At 33.0% G+C, this 19,235-nt stretch overlaps 1 long non-coding RNA gene across 2 annotated transcripts; it reads right to left on the reverse strand.

The window, feature by feature from the left end:
* Positions 1–8,387: 8,387 nt before the first annotated feature.
* LOC117918996 lies at positions 8,388–18,995 on the reverse strand. Of its 2 annotated transcripts, none has more exons than XR_004651999.1 (7): positions 18,897–18,995; positions 18,213–18,258; positions 17,545–17,640; positions 17,085–17,273; positions 12,253–12,702; positions 8,832–8,939; positions 8,388–8,597 (listed from the first exon to the last, which is right to left on the reverse strand). It is a non-coding gene; the product is annotated as an uncharacterized LOC117918996 (long non-coding RNA). The 2 variants fall into 2 exon arrangements; XR_004652000.1 differs by having other exon boundaries at positions 8,388–8,610.
* Positions 18,996–19,235: the final 240 nt, after the last annotated feature.

Here is a 19,235-nt window from a genome sequence, read left to right on the forward strand (position 1 = left end):
TGGTGGGAATAGGGTCATCATCCCCCACTTTGTCCCCCAAATTTTCTCATCCCTAACCTCAATCTCAATTATTATTTCCTATTCCCATCGCACTAGGATAATCCTTGTTGGCATCCACTTCAATGAGTTTTTTTTTGTCTTCCCTAAATGAGTATGATATTTTAATATGAAATCAAACAAATAAGAGGGAAAAATATAATATTAATCGGAAAAAAAACCCTCCAAAAAGTGTTTAAACATAGATTTATATATTTTCATAATATAAATCCTAAGTGACTCAATTTAGAAATTTATACAACTTTTTAATGATTTATTTTTACAATGTAATGAATTTATTACTTTTCTTATTGAGTGATAAAGCTTTACCACAATGACATATGAAGAATATACTATCAACAATGCAAAGGCTTTAATCAAAGAGAAAAATAGGAGAGAATTTTTCTTGTTTTTTTAATTTATTTTTTCATGTATTTATTATATATGTTGGTATTTGAATAAGTGACTACTTTTTTGTTAGATAGATAGATGACCTGGTCTACAAGGCTAAAAGAAGAAGTTTTAAAATATGAAAAAAGAATTTGTTAGTCATAAGGCTTTTTTTAATCGAGTTTTGATGATAGCAAAATAGGTTAAGGTTACTAATGGTTCAAATCAAGTTAATTATTTCAGGTTCAACCTTGAAAATTCAAAGAAAACTCAAACAACCTTGAAAAAGGATCAATACCATGAACAATTGGGATCCATGAAGACTTAAAGTAACCTAAAATTTATTATAAAAATGGTATTTATTAATGCACTTGAGTTTGCATCTTGTTCATGCAATTAAAAATTTTAAAATCATCCATCTTTGAACATAAAAAGATTAAATTTCATCAAATTTTGGTTGGTTTCTTGTTTTTAATTAAAACCTTAAGGCAAATCCTTTCTAAACTTGTCTTAAAAAATTCGAAGATATTGAACATAAGTTGTTAGAAGTTTCATCAGGATTATTGAACATTTTATAACATAAGTAGTTAGGGTAGAGAGTAATTGGTTGAGTTGATTGGGCTTAATCGATCAAGGTACACTTTGCACACTCTACCTCATCTAATAACTTATGCTCAACTAGCAAAGAGACTGAACCTTAATGGTCACCTACCAATGCATGAAATGCACAACTAATAAAACAGTCGAACCAATTGTTTTATCAATCAAACCCTTTCGAGGGTTTTAGGCTCCTAAGATCCAAATCTATAAATTGAAGTGTTTTAGAGCATTTATGAGCATGAGAACTACTCTATTCAATTTAAAAACCTCCATTTCCTTTCATTTGAAGCTCTTAGAAAGTGCATTTAATTTTTATTACAAATTCCCTTTGTGTGCCTTCAAGTCCTTCCTAATTTTTTCTTGTATTATAAGTCAAATTTGCCATAAGGATTACCGTTCATAAATTCACCTTCATCTATGAGAGAAGTTATTGGCTGATTAGTTGAAGAGTAGTAAAGGTTATTGGAACCTTGAAATCCAACAACAAACATTGAAGGTTTGTGGTATAAGTCTTAAAGCCCTTACTTGGTTAAGAGTTTGAGAATAGTGGATATAAGCGATTTGTTGAACTACTATAAAAGAGTTTGCAATCTTCTTCTCCCAAATTTCCTATTATTGTTCTTTATATATTCATTATCATCTCTATATAAGGTTACTATAATGCTTGCCCTTTAATATTGGTTATTTTGATTTCTTTTTCATTTTTAAAAGTTAGGGGAAAAGAGAAAATAATGAGAGGGTTTTTTTTTTTTTAATTAAGATTATGTTATTTTTTTACTTCTAATTAACTTCTAAATATTTTTTTTCTTGATTATGTCAAATATCATTTTTCAACCCATTCTTATATCCTAAAATTTGAAATATAAAAAATTAAACACCTCGATATATATTCACACTCAACATTCTTATCCCAAACCTATGTATAGTGGATTCTATCATACTTAGTTGAGTGACTTATCAACTTCAACAACAATTTTTTATTTATCTTAATTTGAAAATCTAATAACTTAGTGACCAATTTGTATACACTTTTTATTTTTTATTTTTAAAATAAAAAAATAATAGTAGCTTTAGTATAAGATACAAGAATTCTTGAAGATTAACATTGAGAAAAAGCGATGATTCAAAAAGTTATTTAAAAAAAATTACAATATTAAAAAAAAATTATTACCTTAAATTTTAAGTTTTTTGAAAATGATTTTTGAAGATACAAGTTAAATTTATACTTTTTATATAAGATGCTCTATATTTATATACATCTTTCTATTTTTTTTTTTAAATCAAGAAATATATTGCAACAGACTCTTAACTTTTAGATTAAATTGATATTTTAACATGAATATAACAATATGATTGAGTATGATAGACTATATTATGACACAAGTAGGAGAGATAGCTATAGAACCTTAATAGTATGATCATGAAATATGGTTTTAGTAGACATGCATGTAGATGAGATTGGTATATAACCATATTTAGTTTCTAACAAAATTTCTAGTAATACTGTTAGACTTATACGATTACAAAGTTATGAGATATAAGTGGGAATACCCATAATTATTTACAATTTTTTTTTTTTTTTTTGTAATGACTCACTTTATGTATATTGTAGTGAAGGATGAATAACACAATTGTACAACTACAAAATAAGTGTGGCTTAGTGATGATAGAACCTTTTATAGGAGAATGATGATAGAAGCTTTTCTAGGAGTGCCCTATGAGGCATAAGGTAAATATATATAATCCAGAAGTACTACTACAAAAATAATTGTAGCTGAGTGATGATGGAATCCTTTATAGGAGTGCCCTATGAGCATAAGGTAAAAACATGATGAAGACATATATACCACATTTGAGTGAACTTGTTGAGCATCAAGAAGTAGATGAAATCCGTCTTCTTTTGTGACTTGCGTTGGATTTTTCTTTTTGGAGCTTAAAGCCACCAAATTTGATTTTGAAATCATCATAGATGTGACAAATATTCTAGTGTGGTAATATGATGCAATGTGATTAGGTCATTTTGGTATTGCTAATATGATAATTTTGCTCCACATTTAGCTGATTGATTGGCTGAGTTAAAGCAGGCTATCAAGTATAATTTCTTTGGTGGGACATGGTTGGAAAAGCTTCATTGGTTGATCAAGACCCATTTCCCAAGCGATGGAGTCATTCATATTGCTTTTCTTATTCGACCCATATCCCAAATAACATGTTGTTTTTCTTATTTCAAATTCCGTAGCTTAGTGGAAGTATCATTAGGGTAAAAAAAATGTATATATTAAGCATATGTTTGGCTATAAAAAATATAAAAGAAAGAAAAATTATTATTTTTTAAATTATTTTTTATTAAATATTATATATATAAAGGGTAAGAATAGTAAGATAAAAGAGGAGTAAAATCCTAAAAGATTTTTTTTTCCTTAAAATAAAGGTTGACACAATTTATAAAAAATGTGCTATTTATAAATTTAATTTTCTTTCAAATTTTATATTTCAATCAACTGATTTTTATAAAAATTTTATATGGACAAAGAGGAATATATCATTTTTCTCATTTGTTTTATTTGTTTCCTTTTTGACCGTTCAAAGAGAAAGAGGAAGTCATTCTATTATTAAGTGGATATGCACTTTCAATGAGAAACAAAATAGAAATGGTGGTTCATCAATGAGATAGTACACATGATAGTTGTCTTGGGTGATTCCCATGTTGTGGGCATACCACTTACAATTAAATAAAATAAAATCTTTATAACTTTTTCTTATCTTTTCTATTCTTCTTTTGTTCCTCTCTAACTATTTTCTTTAAACTTTTTTGAATGAAATATAACATTGAGATGTCCCACTTTAGATAGTAGAGAAAGTGTTTAGTACTATGTGTATGAGATCTTCTTAACCTTGTAGACGTGCTTTAAAATTGTGAAGGCCTCTCCGGGCCTAAAGTGGATAATGTTTACATGGTTAAAAGCGGGTTATTACAAATAATATCAAAATCGATCCTCAATCCCATTGAGAGAGTTTGTTTGGCTTCACAAGGGGTGTATATTTGTTTGGTCCCACAACTACATGAGACATAATGGGGATATCGTGCCTGCATTGACAGTGATTGTGATATTTCACATTAAATAAGGGAAATCTTTTCTAACATTATATATATAAGCTCCTTTTAAACATGTAGATGCATTTTAAAGTTGAGATTTCTCATTGAGTTTAGAACAAACAATCTCTATATAATTAAGAATAGATCATTACAAATGATATTAGAGTCGATTCTTAATCCCACGTGGAAGTTTTTTTTTGACCCCATAATGGGTGTCTATTTATTTAGCCTTGCAATCCCATAGGACACAATGATGATGTTTATGTTTACATGGAAGGTGGTTGTGATATCCCACATTGGATAGGGAAAAAAGTGTCTTACATACATATGAGCTCCTTTTAACCTTGTAGATGCATTTTAAAGTTGTGAAAGTCTGTTTAGGTCTAGATCGACTAATATATACATGGTTGGGTATGGGTAATTATAAATGGTATTGAAGTTGATCTCGGATTCCAAAGTAGGAATTTGTTTTGGTGTAATATTTATATGGTTGGGAGTGGGTCGTTACAAATGGTATTCCGGATTATATTTAAGTCATAAAATAAACCAAAATAAAAATATAAAAGAGAAGTAAGGGAAATGAGAGAAACACTCAATGATATAACCTAGAAATTTTTTGAAGAGATAAAAAACTACCGAGTAATCAAAATTGTAACATCCACTATCAAGAAAATACTGAATATAAGGTTTTACCCAATCTAAACCTCTAATCCTTTTATGGGCAACTAGTTTGATACCTTAAGAATCTCAATCACCCACTATCTTCATGTGGAATCCTTTTGAAAGCCCTCTAAACACAATCTTCTCCTCTTCTTGATATTCACATACAAAGATATTTAGGTTTTATATCAATCGATGAAAAACAAGAGAAGAGATGGACATGAAAAATCAATCAACATATTTTGTTGAAGAATTTCTCATTTAGACATTTTTTTTTTTAACTCAAAACCTAAAATTTTCCTAAGAAATAAACACTTCCCAATATAAAAAGTTTCGAAATTTTAAGAGGCACTACTAACTCTCTTGGCTATCAATTTCTAATATGAACACGAGTTTAAATAATAAAGCTTCAAGTTTAATCCAATGGCTGACTACAAGTCTTTGTTGTAATTAAAATATTAAAACCTAATATATGTAATAACTTTAATCAAGAAACACTAGAAGTAGGATTATTGCGTTTTGTAATATTTAGTTTTTCATCCTTTGGGATCAACACTAATGTGTCTATTTGTTTTAGGCTAAAAATATTAATTGTTCAATTAAACTGAATAAAAATCTAATCTAAAATAAACGATGAAAAAAAATCTAAAATGTATAATGAAATAAATAAAATAAAATAAAGTTTCACAATCCATTTTTGAATCAATTCGACAAACAGAGCATTATGTAATCTAGATTTAAGAATCAAAATCTACTTGAGATTGAATTTGAATCTTAAGACCAATACACATTTAGAACTAGGTTTTAAAATATGGAAAATGGATCTATTACACCAATTAAATATATTGGTTAGCTTAGTTTTAAGTTTATCCAATCAAAATTAAGCTCATAACCATCTTGTAGATTTTGCTATAGATTTGTTAATAAAGGAATAAATCAAGTTAATTTGCAATCAAGAACTTTACAAGAATCACCTAGTACCTCAGTAAGAATCTTTTGTACCTTATCTAAGAGAACTAACAAAGAGGATTTTTTATTCCTACCGATTCAAACATAAAAACATAAATAAACCAAAACAATAAATTATTATTTTTTACTACTCCTTTGAATTCTTCACCTTCATGTGAGCATCTCCATATCACATAAAATTAACCAAACATGGTGGAAGACTTCTCTATAAAACCCATGTTTGGTTGCTATGAAAATAGAATGGAAAGAATGGAAAAGAAAAAAAAAATTTATCAAAAAAAAAAAAGTTGAAAAACAAGAGTTCAATATCTCTCGTTCTGTCTCTATCCCTTGAAACCTAAGAGTGAATGAGTTTAAATAATAAAGATCTAACCTAAGGATATTTTGCACACCAAGGCTTGTTTGACTTTGAGGTGAGTTGGTGCTTGTAAGGCCTCAAATTTGAAGTAGGAAAGCTTGGAGGAGCTTTGTTTGAAATTTGGAAGCTTAGTTCAATGCTAAAAAGGCCAACTCCAATTGAGGGAAGTCTAGTTCAAAATCGCATGTCAATTTCGAACTCAACTTTTTCCATTTCCCACATTTTTTGGCATATCTCCCTTATTTCAACTTTGATTCATGAACCATTTAAAGTATTGAATTTCTGACTTCTTAATCTTCAAAACCATATGTGGCATGTCCTAAAAAAATTCCTTGGAAAACATCCCATAAATTAGTTCAAATTCAGGTATGTATGCACATTCTCTTATTGAGTTTGAATCCCCATTTGAGCTTTTAACCACGACTTCAAGCCTTCTCCCTCATGTTTGCTTGCTTTCCAAAATCCCTCCATAACCTTAAGTTCTCATCTATCATACTCATTCCTTGTTCGTCATGCCTTTTCTTAAGCTCTCATCATGCCCCACAAATCTCAAATCTCATTTTGAATGGTTGATTGATCCTCTTTCTCTATATTGGTTGAAGATCACTTTTTCACTTTGCATTCTTTTCATCTCTTTACCTTGGAATTAAACTTGAAATATTTATTACATCCATATCTAAGGTCTTACCACCAATTCGAGTTAAATTAAGTGATTTAAGCCTTTTTTTATTACATACATTCAATTATTTATTTGTGATTGGAGCACATATTTGGGCTTCAATCATCCTAGTTGAACTTTGCTAATTCTTAGAAAATTAAAAGAAAATATAACATGTGTAATGCAATTCCTTTTAGCATAGTGACTTAATATAATATCCTTCACACAATCTACTTAAGTAATCAATTTTCCTTGGAATTGAGAACGGAAGCACAAGATAAGTCATTTCCTAGCTTTCTCATCTTATTCGTTTATACATAGATATGCATCCATGTTTAGCATCTATATTAGTTCCCCTTGGATTTTCTTTGAATAGTTTCTTCTAGGTTCATCTTTTACAGTCATATTGTGTTTATGTTGTGACAAACAAACTCTACATTGATTACGTAACAACTAGACATTCATATGGCCAATGATGGATAACAATTTAGGGAACATGATTCTATCTAATGAAGAAGCTATAAAAATAAAGCGATGCTCTCCAAAAAGCAGGTGAACACATTTGCACGTCTATCTATTGACCCTTTTATTTCTCCATAACTAACTTGATTGTCAGAAAGCAGTAAACCTAACCAACCTAACTTGATTATCAAAAAGCACTTTTAAGACACTTTTTTTTTAATTCAATTATTAACTATTTTTTTTGTAAAAACATATATAATGGAAATGTTACTAAAAGCGTGTTTGGGAGTGGTTCTAATTAAAACATTTTTAATATTTACGGCTTTTGTTACTAATGCTTCTAGAAATTCTTTTAAGGAAGATCTCTTACTGTTTGGATATAAATAAAAAAGTGCTTTGATAATATTTGTAGTAATACGTCATATAACAAAAAATAAGGTGTTTACTTAACAATTACTTCAAGTGATTATCAAATTTTTTCCAAATACCTAATATATGTCGGAAAATGCTTTTGAGCATTATGAAATATTTCTAATCCTGTCAAAAAGAACATCCATAAACCCAAAGTCTTTCTAGACTCAAATTCACAAATCATATCTGTATCAACAACAAAAGAATAAAAATAAGTACTGAACAAATGTAGACAATCAGTAAAGCCCAATGACACCCAGATTTTTCCAGCAAGAAATTCCAAATAATAAACAGATTGCTCATCAATAAAGAGTTTAACCAAATCGTCACTTTTGCAAATTTCTTTTCTAAGAAGCAACAGCACACTTACAAAATGATACCACTCCAAATGCATGGACAGCACAATGGGCTTAACACTAAATTTCAGAAGCCTTGTTTTAGCTCTCTTTTGGAAAATCGAACTTCAACTTTTCTACTAGAGGGAAAAAAAAAAATGAAGAAAAAGAACATACAAACCTTAACCTTAATATGCATGGTAAGACTGAACTATGAGATGAATCTTTCCCAAATAAGCATATGATTGAACAGTTAAGCTTCATACCTTGGTTTATCAAAGTATAGACAGAATTCGAAGGTAAAAAACTTAAATTGGATATATACTATCATTGATTTCAAAAACAAGCAAGACAGAAGATGAATCTCTGAACCATGAAACCCCAAATCTAGCAAGAACCACTACCAAAAGATTAAAACAACCAAAACATGCCAGAGGCTTCAATAAAATTTTCTACATTTCTGGATTTTTAAACAAATACACAACCCAAATATTGGTATAAAAGCAACAAAGATATTAAACTGCAAGTTTGTCCATCACTCTCATTAAAAATGTGGACCTAGGACATTCACTCACCAAAAATGCCACTGGGAGCAAACCCAACATCTTCCAAGCATGAAATCTGAAAACACGGCCTGAATCATCAGCATGACAAATTACAAAGCATAATAACTAGCTCAAACTCCATAAGAAAATGTCATTTACCATAATACCCAGAAAACTCTAACCCTCTGTCTGGTTGCTGAGAGCATTAAGTAAAACACATGAAAATAAAATGCTAAATGACATGTTTTACTCCGTTTTAGTTTCACAAAAAGCAAACCAAACATCAACTAAGTGAAATACATGTACTCACCTCATGTATGAAAGGATATATGATTCATTTCCTCCCAGGTTCCAAACCATGAAAAACCACTCATAAATAATCAGATTCTTTTTTCCTTTTCCTTTCCTCCATTTTTCTCTGCAACCAAATACAACTAAGTAGACTCAGGCATGCACTTCAACAGAACAAAGCACAACTATGTAAATCTGAGGAATTCACAACTAGCACTCTGACTCCCAGATCTACCACCAACAAAAATTCAAACTGAAAACATAAAAAAGAAAAGAAAAACAACACCAAAGATAAAAAGAATTAAGAATATCATCACCTTCATGATTGGTTTCAGTTTGTTCTTGTGTATCTTTTGTTTGTTTTATTGCTAATTTAGTGGATCTTTTGTGTTTGAGTAATTTTCCAGTTTGTTAGTAGAGTTAATAATTCAGCTAGATTATTGTTCTAGGCGGTAGTTAGGGTGTCTTGAGGGAAAATCACGGCCTCACCTTAGATTTTTCTAACCTCATTGATAAGCATAGTCCTAGTTAGCTTATTAGCAACTTCTATTACCTTATAAAATGAAGCTGAGTAGGGCTGTACAAGGAGTAAGGGACAGTTCTTGAACACCGAAGGGTTCTATATTCCTTTCTCGCATACACTGTGCACAATACTTGTTGGTTTTAAGGTGCAGAGTTAGACTTTTAACAGCCATGAAAGACTCCAAATAAGCCACATTTAGTCTTAGGAATTGAATAAGATGCTACTCAGGTTCAAAGAGAGTGTCAAGGTCTGTTCTGCTAAGGTGAGAGTTGAGGTTCAATAATGTTTTCCCAGAAATATTTTCTTTCCAATCCTTCCTGCATCCTGTCCAAATGATTCTGTTGATTCTTTATTCTTTGGATAGTTTGTACAACCTGTATGGCTCCTAATGTCACGGTATGGACCTGCATTTTTCATGTGTATCCCCACTCAATGACAAAACTCATTTTTTATTGGTGAAAAATTAGTTTTGGAAAAGTTGAAGTCGCTACTTATTTTATTTTATTTTAAAAGGGAAAATAAAACAAGAAAGAAAACCCTAAAGAAGTGACTCCATAGTTTTGAAAAAACAAGTCTTAAAAAACCCGAGTCTTGGTCCGGGGATCAGGTTATCTACTGGGAAGGTACCTCTAAGAGGTAGCACCCCTCTAAGCCCTAAAAAAGTCTCTATTGACTAAGTCGAGGGAAAAGTGGCAATCAATTGATTGATGGTAACTAGGTAGGCTAAGGTGATTTCAAAACTAGCATGCCAAAAAGAAATCAAATCACAATCACAAAAGAAGGTTAGGATATGTATTTGGACTGCTTCTAAAACGCTATTATAAGACATTAAAGTTAGCACAAAAATATAGCACACCACATATATTTAATAAGAGGAAATCGAATAGAAATCTAGGCACCTAAGGATGGAATCAAACATAGATGTGGTTCACAACAACATGCATGTTCATAAAATTAGAAAAAGTAAGTGATAGAGAGTGTACTTGGATAGCATGCATAATTTATAAGATTCCTCCAATAAGTGGTTAGGACAAGTATAATTTACATAATATCTTTATTATGTCTAATATACAATACCAAAGCCAAAATTGAGTCAAGGTAAGTCAAATGACTCCAAAAATAAATAATCGATTCAAGCAAAGTACAAGATCATCAACAAGCAATTAGAAAAGGGAGCATGACAAAAAAATTTCTAAAAAAATTTCTTGGAGTTGAATTTAATTATGAAAAATTTCAGGAAACAACTCTTACACATCTAGAACAAGATACCAAAGGTCAGACATTCATTCACATGACAAATTGCAGCAAAGACACCCAAAAGTTCCAAAAGGTCCAAATTAGGTAAAAAAAAATTATGACATGTATAAACGATTTTTTTAAAAAATAAGGGATCATATAAATTGTACGAAAAATCACACATTTTTCAAAGTGTCTATATCACATAAAAAAATGAATTCAAGGTCAAGTGGTACTCAAAAATATTTTTAAAACACTCCAGCTAATCAGATGTCCACAATCCATCATGTATAGTGGTACGACTTTGAAAAATCATATCTCCCTTGAAAAAGCATATGTTTTTAATATTTAATGTGTCTAAGATCAATTTCAAGAAGTCTAGAATTAAGAAAAAATATTGAATTAAATTTGAAAAGTCATCTGTTATTTTATTTTTAGAAAAAGATTTTGGGTGTCTAGAACTGGGTGAAAACAGAGTCCTCCTAAAGACTCGTTTATATCTTCTATTCTAGAATTGCTTTCTAACTCAAACGAAAATTTAAATTCAAGTTCAAGAAGTGAGGAAAATCATAAAAGTTTTGGAAATTTTTTAAAAATATTCTGAAGTTGTTGAAACAAATTTTAAAGCAAAAGGGTCAATGATTCAGTGGAAACTAACAGCAAGAAAGAGTTTTGAAAAAATGATTTTATGTTGGGGTTCCACCAATTCCCTAATTGATGTACACAAATCTAGCCTAGAATTATCCCATTTATTTGGTACCACAAGCTTGGATTCGTAGTCCACTCAAAACCAGAATTTTTATAGAAAACTGAGAAAAATGCGAATCGATCAAGACATGGTTGCATATTATTTAAGAAAATGAGATTTTGATTCTAAGGACTCTAAATGAATTTTTAAAATAAATTTTCAAAGGAATCTTTTGAGAAAAATATTTTATTTTAAAATAAAAGAAATTAATTTGAAAACAACAAAACATAAGAAACAAAAATACCAAGCAAAACAAAAGAAAACAAAATCACAAAGTAAAATTTTTGACAATCAAGCAAACTAAAGTGGTAAGAATGGAGCCAAAATTCTCCATTATTTCTCCTCTAAACCAAGCATTACACAACTGCTATTTCTCCTCTAACTCACCACTAATTCTCACCGTAAAAAAGTATCCACAAAAGTTCAATTACAAGGCCACTGAATTCCATCGAAAAACTCAGAAATTCAAGTAGGATGAATCAAGAACTAATATTAATGACTTTGAAGCATAAAATAAATTATATGGGATCAATCAAAATAACATCTAAATTAAAACCAATAGACTAAGATGAGATTCAGTCAAACTCTTAAGTCTAAAACCAATCAAACTAAATACAATTGGAACCTGGAATCGAAACAATGATAATCGACATAATCAATCAAACTCTTAAATTTAAGATCAATCCACCTAGAAAGAAAAGAGAAAAAAAAAAAAAACCTTGGAATCATGGATAATCAATAAAAATTAGTCAAAATCCACAATAAAAATCAAAACTTGGAACCAAAGTCAATTGATCACGAATTCTCAAATTTATAATATCATCACACAATTAACAGAATATTGAAACTTGGAATCATGGAATCGAAATAAATCCAAAACTAAAATATGCATGCAATCATCAACTTGAAGTAAAAAATATTCATAAACTAAACTTTCAAAACTGATAATGCATGCCTGTCGGAGAAGCCTCAATGATGTGTGTTGTGTTGTAGCAGCCCAGAAATCTGTTGCGCGTGTTTTTCAGAAAATCCTCTCTTGGTGCGTCAAAGTGGCAACCGAATTTGCTGTCCGAAGTCCCCTGCTGCTCTCCAAAATCTATGCATGCTCTCGAGAGTCCTCCTTTCCCTGTTCTTATATTCTTATTTATATGGCAGCCCACTCCTTCTATGGCTGCGTGAGGATCCCCAAAATTCCCCTTAGTACAACCAGCCTGTAGATATCTTCTTATGGGAAGTGGGGATCTTCTGTGGCAGCCTCTCCCTCATTGAATATTCTGCTTCCTTTTTGAATGCATGTGGATATGGGAAGTGCATATATGCATGGCTTACTTGGAGATTTCCTCAAGGATGCAACCCGTGTCTTGTTTGGTAAGTGATCAAATCCTAATGCGAAAATAAAAAAATAATAAGGGGGCGTAGAAATCATGCAATAGTAATTAAAAAATAAAATTAGGAATAAAATTGGAAATTGCACAATCATATGCATATATAGGAGAATCAAAATATTAATTCATGCAAATTAAAAATAAAAATAAAGGAATCAACTTCATGCAAATTTAAATCAACAAAAATGTGAATACGAGTATCAAACACATGCAATAAAAGGATATGAAATGCCAATCTAATGCAATCGATAATAATGGAAATCGAAACATCAAACTCACATAATTAAGTATCAAAAGACCATCTCATGCAATCAAAAGTCAAAAATAGGCCAATACTCATCGAAACCTAAAGAACCAAGCAATCAAGAAATCAAACCTAAACAAGTGTCCAAGTGACCTATTCTGAAAAAAACGCCTAAGTGACCTAGGGTGAATGTGTGCAAACTGGAAAGTGTCTAGGATGTTTAGGACAATGTCTAAGTCTAAATTAGGGCTGCCAAGGGTCACAATGGGGCTAAATAAATCTCTCAATCAGAATCTCCAAGGTGGCTCATAAAAGATAAGCTACATGAGTAATAATAGGCCACTAGGGAATTATTGTAAAGTACCAAATGAACACATAATAGGACATGTACTAGAAGGACGACATGGAGGTTCTACAAATATGCCCCTCTTCGGTAGAGATCATGTGTAGAAAATGTGAGTTGAAATATGAATAATGAGTGGAACGAAGTGAACTGCACTGAAAAACTAAACGGAAAAGACCAGAAATTTTGTCTTATCACATGAAGTGGCAAAGTCAAAAGATGGGGTTGCAATGACATGGATGGGATGAGACTCTATGTGGAGGGATGATAATGAAGGGATAAAAGTGTGATAAATAGCACAAAGATGGAAAGGGATGAAAAGAATGACTCAAGGTCATGGATGGGGTAAATGACTATGGGTCATGGAACTCCAGGCTTTATATGCTATGAATGACTCTGGGTTGAAAGCTCAAGGCTTTAAATGCTACAGATGACTCTAGGTCGGGAGCTCAGGGCTCTAGATGGTATGGATGACTCTGGGTCGTGAATGAGTAGAACGTCTTTGGGTCGTGAGTTCAAGGCTCTAAATGCTATAGATGACTTTAGGTCGGAAGCTCAGGGCTTTAAATGATATGCAAGACTTTGGGTCAGAAGCTCCGGGTTTTTAATGCTATAGATGACTCTGGGTCGGGAACTCAAGGCTCTAGATGGCATGGATGACTCTAGGTCAGAAGCTCAAGGTTTTAAATGCTATAGATAACTTTGGGTCGGGAACTCAAGGCTCTAAATGATATGGATGACTATAGGTCGGAAGCTCAGGGTTTTAAATGCTATAGATGACTCTTGGTCGGGAGCTCAAGGCTCTAGATGATATGGATGACTCTAGGTCGTGAGCTCAGGGCTCTAAATGATATGGATGACCATAGGTCGTAAGCTCAAGGCTCTAAATGCTAAGGATGAATCTGGGTCACGGATGAGAATGAACAACTTTGGGTTGTGAGCTTTGGGACTCTAAATGCTAAGAATAACTCTGGGTCACGAATGAGAAAAACGACTCTGGGTTAGAGCTTAGGGCTCTAAATGCTAAGAATGATTCTAGGTCACAAATAAGAATAACGACTCAAGGTCATGAATGAAAAGAACGACTCTGGGTCGTGAGCTCAAGGTTCTAAATGGATAGTCGATCAGAATGTTTTCCGGCTTATGGTGTCGGGTCAAGGCCACTCGCAAGTGGCTAGAATGGTGAAAATGAAACATCTCAGGGATGTGAAGGATACAAACAACTCCGGGTCATGAGCTTAGGGCTTAGGATGCCATGAATGATACTAGGTCATGGATGAAATGAGTAACTCCGGGTCACGATGAATAGCTCAAGGCCATGGATGGCATGAACGACTCTAGGTCATGATGCAATGAGTAACTCAAGGTTACGATGAATAACTCAGAGCTATGAGCTCTAGACTCTATGACTGACCGACTAGAAGAAGAGTGCGATACACAATCTTTAGGTCAAACCACTCATGGGCAACCAAATGATGAAGGCTCCGCTCAGGGCTGGAAAGACTCTGGGTCCTTAGGGAATGATAGCTTAGGGCTACCAGGATCAGGGCCTAGAAAGAATGGATAGCTCAAGGCTATAAGACTCAGGGTCTGGAAGGAATGGATACCTCAGGGCTATGAGGCTCAGGGCCTAAAAGGAACAGATAGCTCAAGGCTATAAGATTCAGGGTCTAGAAGGAATGGATACCTCAGGGCTATGAGGCTCAAGGCCTAAGAGGAGAAGGGCTACTCAGGGCTACGAGACTCATGGCCTAAAAGGAATAGATAACTCAAGGCTATAAGACTCAAGGTTTAGAAGAAACAGATAGCTTAAGGTTATAAGACTTAGGGTCTAGAAGAAATGGATAACTCAGGGCTACGAGGCTCAAGGCCTGAGAGAAGAAGGATAACTCAGGGCTACGAGACTTAGGGCTTAAAAGGAACAGATAGATCAAGGCTATAAGACTCAAGGTTTAGAAGGAATGAATAGCTCAGGGCGACGAGGCTTAAGGCCTAAGAAGAGAGGGATAGCTTAGGGCTACGAGACTCAGAGCCTAAAAGGAACAGATAAAGAAGACCAACTCAAAAGTGGATAAGAAGTAAATAGGCCCAAATCTGTATACTCAAAATGCCAAGGGTCGGACTACTGAGCTTAGGAAGGGAAATATGCCCCAGTATCCAAGGTGCTCGCATTGCTAAAACAACCAGTAAATCAATCATTCGTTGAGATCAGTGGGTTAGAAATCGATGCATCATGACCAACCTCTGAAAAATCTAAATTGAAAGAACTCTGTGTCTCAAAAGTTGCTTTCTCGACGAATCTCAAAAGGTAAATCTTAGAGTGTGTACTTCGTGACTCATCAAAAAGCAAATCTCAAAGTAAAATACTGCTCATCTGGAATATCCAATCCACAAGATTACAATGGCGAAAACAATCTATTTCTTTTCAAAATATTTACTCCTAAATTCTCTCAATTCTAACCAATATAATCATCAACTCTTGTATTTTGCATTCCGGCAATTCAGAATACCCTAAGACTAAATATACACATGTGCTGCTTGCCAAATTATATTGGAAGAGGAATAAAAGTAGTGAATCCTTCGAGTAAGTTCAACCATTTGCAGTATTCCATCATTATTTAGTATGTTGTGAGTTGTGTTAAATCCTTCACTCCTTTTATGACAAAGGACGAACTTTAACTCACTTTTTCTACTTTCCTCTTTTACAAAATGAAGAAGTTTTCCAATCATTTTTTTCCAAACTACTTGAAATATTTTAGCTCTACATGCTCACTTCAGGAACAACTCAACAAAGTTGGAATAAGCAATTTCAACATAAAATACACACATAAATGTTCACCCTTATTGACCATCCAATACGATATTCTGATAGTCTTTTCGTAGGGTTAAGCTAATGTTTTTATTTCAATTTCCAAATCCACTTTTAACGTATATGATTTTATGCTCTACTTCCTAAGATATGGATATTTCTAATGATTAGAACTCTTTCTATCAAATTTTTATAGGATTCTCCATTAAATATGAAACTCCTTGATCCTTGGAATAGTTGCAGTTTTTCCTGCAGTCATACATTGTTGTGTCACTATGCTAATTCTTTTGATGTGCAATCCACTCCACTTTCCTAGCATCTCCAACATATGCATAAACTATAGTTCAATTTTTAGCTGAAAGCCATAAGCACCAGTTTTGGCAAGGAGAGATCTGGGACCATGTAGCAATATAAGGATATGCAAGTGAATTCTCTTAATGCAAAGTTCAAAGCAATGTGCAAATGACAAATGAGTTTTGACACTTTTGCATAGAACAATTTATGTAATTTCCCGTCCATGCGAATATTGCGCCATGGTTTTCAGAAGTCATTAGGCCAAACACTCTATTTAAGTGTCAACTATCTATGCTCAAGATTCTCCTTAGATTAGGAGAGTAATTCTTTTGCGGTCATGATATTTTTAAGAGATGTTTAATCTATTACGTAAACTATAATGTCAATAAATGCAGAGTAGTTTCAGACATCCCCAAATGAGCCATGTAATTATTTAAAAAAAAGTAAGGGTGATTGCACTCAACTTCCAGGATTCAAATTCTAGCACTGGTTTTTGGCATATCAGGAAGTTCTATAACAGGAATATAGCGAATGATTGACACAAGAATGCAGAATTGAAGGCCCAAATTACTGAATCCATTGATGGAAAACTGCACCCTAAATGATGTTCTTCATTGTATCAAATACTATGTATTTCCATTTTGAATAAGAACCCATTTATTTCAGCTACAGGAAAGCGGAAAGAATCACCTGCTAGTGGGTATGCCTTGAGGTCCAACGCTCACGAACAAGGTGAATATGTAAGACAGCCTTGATGAGAAGATTGTATGACAGCGACAGAGAGCACGCCTGTACACAGTCATGTTCCTCGCATGAATGCTGACTAGCGTGCTCTCTCTCGTTGTCAAGCAATTACATGTCACTGCTTGAACTAATGATCTGCGGAGCAAGGAAACACAATAAGAAAATATACTAGCAAACAATTATTAAACTGAAAATTTTCCCACAACCTTAGTTTTCTCACAAAGGTGATGGACAAAGAGGGTAAAGATGCTTTCTAATCTCAAAATGCAATAAGCTATCAAAAGCTTGCAATTTTTCTTTCAGAAAACAAACACCATCCCATTTCTCTTCCCCAAAATCCCCAACTATCCACAGCAACCAAAGAGAGCATACGAAAGTCCTCGAAAATTAGTAGGAACACCTTTACCCTCAAAGAGATCAAGCCCCCTTATTCATCTTTGAAGCAGCAAGAGAACATTGACTAACTCAAAGTCTTTCCTAGCCTCAAATCTAAAAAAGACATCTGAATCGACAACAAAAGAACAACTAATCAGCAACAGCACTTCTAAAAACCCAACAACAAATGCCTCAGAATAGAGCCAGATAACATGAAATACAACAAGCTAACACTCAATTTCAGAAGCCTAACTTTAGCTCTTTTGGAAAATTGAACTTCGACTTTTCTAATAGGGTGCTAGTCACAAAAAATGAAGGGGCAAAAGAAAAAAACAAAATACAAATCTTAACTAGCACCCTATTTCTCTGCAACTAATAACAAGCAAGACAAAAGCCAGCACAGAAAAATAATCCAATGATTAAATTTCAACACATAAAAGGAAGTGGTATCACATGCATGATAACAGCAAAATAAAAGGAAGTGGTATCACATGAAACTTCAAACCAAGCAAGAATCACTACCAAAGTATTAAAACAATCATCTGAAACTGCCAGAAGCTTCAACAATTTTCCACAATTATATATGTTAAAACAAATACACAACCCAAATGGCAGTATGAAAGCAACAAGGACATTCTCAAACTGCAAGTTTTGGAGTCAATCACTCATTAAAAATGTAACACCAGAACATTCACTCACCCAAAACGCCACTGGCAGTAAATCCAACATCTTCCAAACATGAAATCTGAAAAACACAGCCTGAATCAGAAGGGTTGAAAAAGAAGAGAGAAAAAAAAAAAAAAAAAGCTTATCAACCATAATGCCTAAAAAACCCCTATCCGTCCCCTTCGTTCCTGAGAAAAGAAAGTAAAAAAACACTAAAATAAAATGCTAAAATCACATGCTTTATCCGGTTTTAGCTTCCCAAAAAAGGAAAAGAGAAAAAAAAAGGGCAGATCAAACATGAACTAAGCCAACTAGATGTCGTCACCTCGACTAGGAAAAGATTCATTTCCTCTAGGGTCCCGGAGGATGAAAAACCACCCATATTATATAAAATCAAACAATTTTTCATTTCTTTTCTTTTCCTTTCCTCCATTTTCTCCGCAACCAAACACGATAAAGTAGAGTCAGGTATGCACTTCAACAGAACAAAAAACAGCACACAAATCCCGAAAAAACTCATCGAAGCCACACCAAAACAAATCAAATAAACAAAACCATGCACTCTGATTCCCAGATCTACCACCAGCAAAACTTTAAACTCAAAACCCAAAACAACACAAATAAAAAATAAAAAAATAAAAAATAAAATTAAAAAAAAAACACCCAAAACCCCCCGAAAAGAACAACAAAGACAACATGAATTAGAGAGATTATCACCTTCATGATCATATAGTACTAACCATACTCGTGAAGAAGATTTCAGAAGATTCCAGACATACCGGAAAGACCTAGAGAGGAAATGATGAGTCAGCGGCAGACAAGACATTAAAAAAATTGAAAAAATAAATAAATGAGAGGCGATGAGGTACCATTTTCATATCATCCTCTTTTTTCGACCTATGTTGACCGCTCCCACCTTGCCCGCCGTACATGTGTCATCATCAACGTCCACAAATCGTCCACTTAGCCTTCTTGTTGTCTATGTACCGCGATGGGTTTAACAACCTAATGGAACGGCGAGTTAGTCAACAAGAAAACAACAAAGTACCAATTTTT

Source organism: Vitis riparia, chromosome 7 (assembly GCF_004353265.1).
Source record: "Vitis riparia cultivar Riparia Gloire de Montpellier isolate 1030 chromosome 7, EGFV_Vit.rip_1.0, whole genome shotgun sequence".
Classification (NCBI taxonomy): Eukaryota; Viridiplantae; Streptophyta; class Magnoliopsida; order Vitales; family Vitaceae; genus Vitis; species Vitis riparia.